Raw genomic sequence first — 6,841 nt, 5'->3', positions numbered from 1 at the left:
CAAAGGTCTTGTAGGACCCTTGTTACGTCTTGCTCAGCACCTTTGGGTGTGTGCAGGAGATCCCATACGAATATGCATCACTGAAAGGACTGGGCAAAATGGTTGTCAGAATGATTTACATCCCCTTCAGATTTTTATTTATCCTTCATTTATTTATTCCTCCACTCCCTATCTTTTCTCTGGCCCTATGGTAAATTATTCTGAAACTTTTCTTTGGCCACATGGTTGTCCAAGCCGCACTGAAACAGCAGCACAAAATACTGCATGCATATAATTCATTTTTTTTTCATCTGTACCTCGCCTATCTCCTCATTAGCTATTCAAGACAGCATACGTGGTTCTTTCCTCCGCTTTATTGTCAGATCAGCTTTGTGAGAGGTATAAGGCTGACAGTGTGTGGTTGGCCCAGCAAATTTCCATGGCAGAGGCAAGATTAAAACCTGGGTTGCCCAGCTTTGCACTATGACCCTTGTCATGTTGCCAGCTCCTATGCTGTGGCATCTTTACCAGTGTGGTGATGTGGTTAAGAGCATAGTGATGTGGTGAATCAGCTTCACCAGTGTGGTGTAGTAGCTAAGAGCGGTGGACTCTAATCTGGAAAGTTGGGTTTGATTCCCCACCCCTCCATGTACAGCTGGGTGATCTTGGGCTACACCCAGTTCTCTCAGACCTGTTCTCAAAGAGCAGTTCTGTTAGAACTCTCTCAGCCTCACCTACCTCACAGGGTATCTGTTGAGACAGGAAGGGAAAGGTGTGTTTGGGACAAAGCGGTTAAGCCGCTTTGGGACTCCTTCGGGTAGTGAAAAGCAGGCTATAAAAAACAGCTCTTCTACTAACTGCACTTTCTGGTACGTAAAACTTCAGCCACGTGATTTCACATCACACACAAAACTGGTGGCATTTTGTACATTTGAGCTGAAAAATGGGTCCGTAGAGGAAAAACAGGTCCAACAGGATGACTATGACTATTGCCTCTGGGCCATCTCAGAGAAGTGGCAGGCAGAAAGGGAGCTGCAAGGCCTCGGTGTGACTGCTGAAACAAAGATTTAATTAACAAATGATCCCTCAGGGAAAAGGGAAAACAGATGAGCAGCCCTTCCCTCAGCAAATACAAATTTGGGAGAGTGAGGAACAGACTCCTGAGCAAGCTGCTCAGCCCCGGAGGGAAGCTCATCTGATTCTGACTTCAGGCTTTTGTGGCCTTCCTGCCGCAGGGGCATCGAAAGAGGCATCCGAAGCAGGCCGACTCAGAATCCTCTCACCAGATAACTGGGAGACACAGTTAGCAATGATGACACAATAATAGATAGACAAAAATGCCTGGCTGGATTTAGCAATAAACAAACTTTTTGCTTGTGTTTTTTTTTACATTCATTTTGCTTACCTGCAGTAAACACAAGACGTTTAGATATAGATTTGGAATGGGCTGTGGAAACCTGATCTATGACAATTTTTCGCAGTCCCAGGACTTCTAGTTCGTTCACAGGTTACATGAGAAACAGTCGTTCTGTGTTTACTTCAAGCAAAATGAATACCAAAAAAAGAAAAAGACTACAAGCAAGAAGTTTTGTTTCTTTACTGTCAAACCCAGCCAGGCACAGTTTTCTTTGTCTATTATTTTGCTACTCAGAATCCTAGTCAGGTCTATTCAGCAGCATTTACTACCAGGAAGATAGATTAGAGTGGGAAGCTGTGCTGGGTGAAGCAGCAGAATAAATTTTGCATCCAGGGGCACCTTTAAGACCAAGTTTTATTCAAGGTGTGAGCTTTTGTGAGCACCCCACACTACTTCAGAGGCCACGTCTCAGTTCACAGCTGCCAGCAATTGATTATGTTTGTTTGTTTGTTTGTTTATATGTCAATTTATATACTGCTGCTCTTCCAATGGGCTCTCACTGCGGTTTACAACAATAAAACAATAAAATACACTCAAACCCCATAAAATCTTCCCTTATAGCAACAAAGACAGCAGGCGATAAATAAACCATCTAATTATTCTTATACCCTCCCTTCTCGTCCCTATTTGCTCTTTATTGTACACAAAACGTTTCTCATCCAATTCAATCCCAAGTGAGTACAAGCAAATCCAGATGGCTGTTTTTTCCTATTTATCTCTGGATTCTGTTAACCATTTTCATTAGGCGGTATGTAAATTTACTCTTGCGCTTTGCCTGTATGTATGAACTGATTACTTCCCTTCCACGACATTGCATCTGAGGAAGTTATGAGCACACATGGAATTTCATACCTACAACAAAACTTTGCTGGTCTGAAAGGTGTCACTGGATTCTAAATTTGTTTTACTCCCAGGAAATCGCCCTGAAGAGAGCTCCGCTAGATCACGGACTGTATTCCAGACCAGGATATGAGCCAATCTAAGTGTCATTCACTCTTGTCTGTGGGATTAGCTTCTCCAGAGATGGGATTATATTGTAGTCAAAGAGAAACTGAGCGGGGCAGAGGGGGAAATAGCATTGAGGAGAGTCATGCCCACGTTCCTGGGAGCAATACAGGCTAGAGGCAGAGTTTCAAAAGGTGCTTTCAGTTTGGTGTAGTGGTTAGGAGCACGGACTTCTAATCTGGCGAGCCGGGTTCAATTCTGCACTCCCCCACGTGCAACCAACTGGGTGACCTTGGGCTCACCACAGCACTGATAAAGCTGTTCTGACTGAGCTGTGACATCAGGGCTCTCTCAGCCTCACCTCCCTCACAGGGTGTCTGTTGAGGGGAGAGGAAAGGGAAGGCAACTGTAAGCCGCTTTGACAGTTTATGCACTGGGAACTTCACTGCTCCAGCTCCTGCGCAGGAGCACAAATTGGGGGCGGTGAGGTGGGGCAACCTGCCACGACTAAAACTCCAGCCTGCAGCACGGCATGAAACCTCCAGTGCATAAACAGTCTTTGAGACTCCTTTCGGTAGAGAAAAGTGGCATATAAGAACCAACTCTTCTTCTTCTTCAGTAATATCAGGGCTCTCTCAGCCTCACCCACCTCACAGGGTGTCTGTTGTGGGGAGAGGAAAGGGAAGTTGCTTTGAGACTCCTTCGGGAAGAGAAAAGCGGCTTATAAGAACCAACTCTTCTTCTTTCACACATGCTAAATAATGCAGTTTAAAGTTGTTGGGTTTTTTTAGGTTTATTCCACCTTGTCTCAGCCATCTCAAGGCAGATTACAACATTCTTACTTCAATTACATAAAAACTTAAAACAATCTAAAACCTGATATAGTTAGAATTCAGAATACTAGTTTCTAATATTTCTCATAAAACCTGTCTGATGATTGGGGGAGCGAGATGCCATTTTCGTAGGAGATCCAAGCGGATGCCGATAAGGGGAGGAAAGTCTCAAAGTTCTTTTTGGACCTCAGCCCTAGGCCTGGCGGAACAGCCTTGTCCTGCAAGCCCTGCGGAACTGTCACAGGTCCTGCAGGGCTCTGATCACATTTGGCAGAGTGTTCCACCTGGCCAAAAAGGCCCTGGCTCTGGTTCAGGCCTATTCGATCAGCAACCATTTGTGAGTGGATTTTGCCTTTTTGTGCAGTAAAATCCAGCCGCAAAGTGTGTTGGAAATGCATTGTTTAGTGTGTGAAATCGTCTACAATGAGGCCAGTGCCACGTGTGGTAGGAAGAGCTGGCCTGAGTGGCGGAAGAACGTTTCGATGAAAATCCGAGTGATGCGAACGAATGTTCGTTTCATCGACAGCTTGGGGTTCGAGTCTATCTGCTGCCAGAGGGGGATTCAGGAGACCGCTCTGATCCTTGTGATATGACAACCTTGAGCATGGTTGGCTTTAATGAGTCTCTGTGGGAAATTAACCAGTCTTCCTCACAGCCTAGCTGCTAGGTGTGAACTGAGAGAAGCTTCCCCCCACACAGCACCAACCCTGCCTCCTGGGCCAGCTTCAAGGAATTAGTCCCTCCACCATCCAGCAGGATACACCAGGTGCCTCATCTCCCAGGTCCAGTTTGGATGGGCACGGCCACGACCAAAAAGCGTTCCAGGAGATGGCAGCTGCCACCTTCCATATTGCCAATAGCCAGGGATGAGCTAAACCCTGGCAACGTGTTGGCAACCCCCCCCCCACACACACGCAATGTTGCTGCCCCGAACAATTTGGAGGAAGAATGGTTCTTATTTGTCGCTTTTCTCTACCCGAAGGAGTCTCAAAGCGGCTTACATTCGCCTCCCCTTTCCTCTCCCCAAAAGAAACACCCTGTGAGGGTGCAGAGGCTGAGAGAGCCCTGATATTACTAAAGAAGAAGAGTTGGTTTTTATATGCCACTTTTCTCTATCCGAAGGAGCCTCAAAGCGGCTTCCAATCGCCTCCCCTTCCTCTCCCCACAACAGACACCCTGTGAGGGAGGTGAGGCTGAGAGAGCCCAGATATTACTGAAGAAGAAGAGTTGGTTCTTATATGCCACTTTTCTCTACCCGAAGGAGCCTAAAAGCGGCTTCCAATCGCCTCCCCTTCCTCTCCCCACAACAGACACCCTGTGAGGGAGGTGAGGCTGAGAGAGCCCAGATATTACTGAAGAAGAAGAGTTGGTTCTTATATGCCACTTTTCTCTACCCGAAGGAGCCTAAAAGCGGCTTCCAATCGCCTCCCCTTCCTCTCCCCACAACAGACACCCTGTGAGGGAGGTGAGGCTGAGAGAGCCCAGATATTACTGAAGAAGAAGAGTTGGTTCTTATATGCCACTTTTCTCTACCCGAAGGAGCCTAAAAGCGGCTTCCAATCGCCTCCCCTTCCTCTCCCCACAACAGACACCCTGTGAGGGAGGTGAGGCTGAGAGAGCCCAGATATTACTGAAGAAGAAGAGTTGGTTCTTATATGCCACTTTTCTCTACCCGAAGGAGCCTCAAAGCGGCTTCCAATCGCCTCCCCTTCCTCTCCCCACAACAGACACCCTGTGAGGGAGGTGAGGCTGAGAGGGCCCAGATATTACTGCTCAGTCAGAACAGCTTTATCAGTGCTGTGGTGAGCCCAAGGTCACCCAGCTGGCTGCATGTGGGGGAGCAGGGAATCAAACACAGTTCACTGGATTAGGAGTCCGCACTGCTAACCACTACACCGTGCTGGTTTGATTGAAGCCCCAACCCTGCCAGTCTCCAAAACGTCTTAAACGGCCATAAGCAAATCACCTCTCTTAGCCTCTGAAGCCCATAATGAGCAAATTTACGCTGGCCTACTTTTCAAGGATGTACGAATAGCCACACAGTCTTTCCTCAAATGCAAAACTAGATTTTTCCCCACAGGTATGCCATCAAAAAGCAAAACAAAACCCATGGAAGGATCATCTCATGTTGGCATACAGGTTGCTGTTATGCCCAATAGTTTTCAGTAAATCAACAGAGTTTAGGACTCTTGTAGCATTTAAACATATGGAATATAGATGGTCATTGTATATAGATCTATTTTTCAATATTTGGAAATCATTTATAGAAATGTGCGTGTTGATTCGCCACCACTGTTATCATTTTTTTCCTTCTCTTTATGTATTTTAAAAAAAATCTTGCTTAGGTGCTGGATTTGAAGTTTTTGTCCTTTGTTTTTTTAGAAAGATTTTTTTTTCTTTTTTGCATGTAAGGGAGGCGTCCAACATTCAGGGTCATCTTCGGAGTAAATGGGAAACGCCTTGAACACTTGAAATTAGCTCGGTGTTGATATCCTTTTGTGCATTTCAAAATCCGAACTTTTGAAACTCCAAATCTTCCCTGCCCTTGCTGGTGATTTCCACTCCTCCAGAGACAATCTGGAACCCAGTCGTGGGCTCTTATTGTAGGAGAATGGAAGAAGAAGAAGAAGAAGAAGAAGAAGAAGAAGAAGAAGAAGAAGAAGAAGAAGAAGAAGAAGAAGAAGAAGAAGAAGAAGAAGAAGAAGAAGAAGAAGAAGAAGAAGAAGAAGAACTGTTTTTATGCCCCACTTTTTACTATCCCAAACAGACTCAAAGCATCTTACAAGCACTTTCCCTTCCTCTTCCCACAACAGACACCCTGTGAAATAGGTGGGGCTGAGAGAGTTCTGAGAGAACTGTGAAGGACCCAAGGTCACTCAGTTGGCTGCACTCAGTTGGTTCTCAGCTGGTTCTCCAGAATAGAAGCCGCCACCATTCTTAACGACTGCACCATGCTAGCTCTCAAAAGCTGAGATACATGTGAGGTGCTCGGCCCTCATCACAACCTATTGTGGCTACCTCTGGCCCAGAAGTGGCCCAGCTGATTAGATTGATGGCTTCCTGACGTCAGCTATGATCCGTTAAAAGGTATTTATCTCGGGCTTGGGCCAAAGCTGCAGGAGAGATTAGAAGAGATTGAGGCCACGGTAATCCTCAGCAGCAGGCATCTCCCTGCACGCGGCGGCCAAAAGGCCTTCAATCCAATGCCTTTGTCAGGTTACTGCACACCTTTGTCCCTTAACTCTAGAAAATGCCACAGCCACGGCACCACAAATGATGATCTGATGCCCATTGTTACCACCACAGGGGCCCAAGGTAAAAGTCCCCCAAACACAAGAAGATACCCCATAACGCATTCCCCACAATGCTTTTATGGGCCCAAATCCCACCCAAGCTGAAACCACGTGTGGTTCCCCCCTCCCCATTTTATTAACCCGATATCAATACACCCAAATTAATGATAACGACTCTTTGGCCGTGTGTATTTGGAAGAGAAGAGGGGGGTGGGAAGGAGAACGCATCACTCTGTCACTCCCCGTCCCCTCCCAATCCACCTGCTTTGCATTAAGCCCCAATCCGATTTCCCCAACTCGCTGGTGTCTGATTTAATTTGCTTGATGCCGCTCCTGGAATTGGCCCTCCCCCAAAACTTCCACCCCACCCTTCC

The sequence above is a fragment of the Paroedura picta genome, chromosome 7 (genome assembly GCF_049243985.1).
Source record: "Paroedura picta isolate Pp20150507F chromosome 7, Ppicta_v3.0, whole genome shotgun sequence".
NCBI lineage: Eukaryota > Metazoa > Chordata > Lepidosauria > Squamata > Gekkonidae > Paroedura > Paroedura picta.
Note: the sequence above shows the minus strand (reverse complement) of the source record.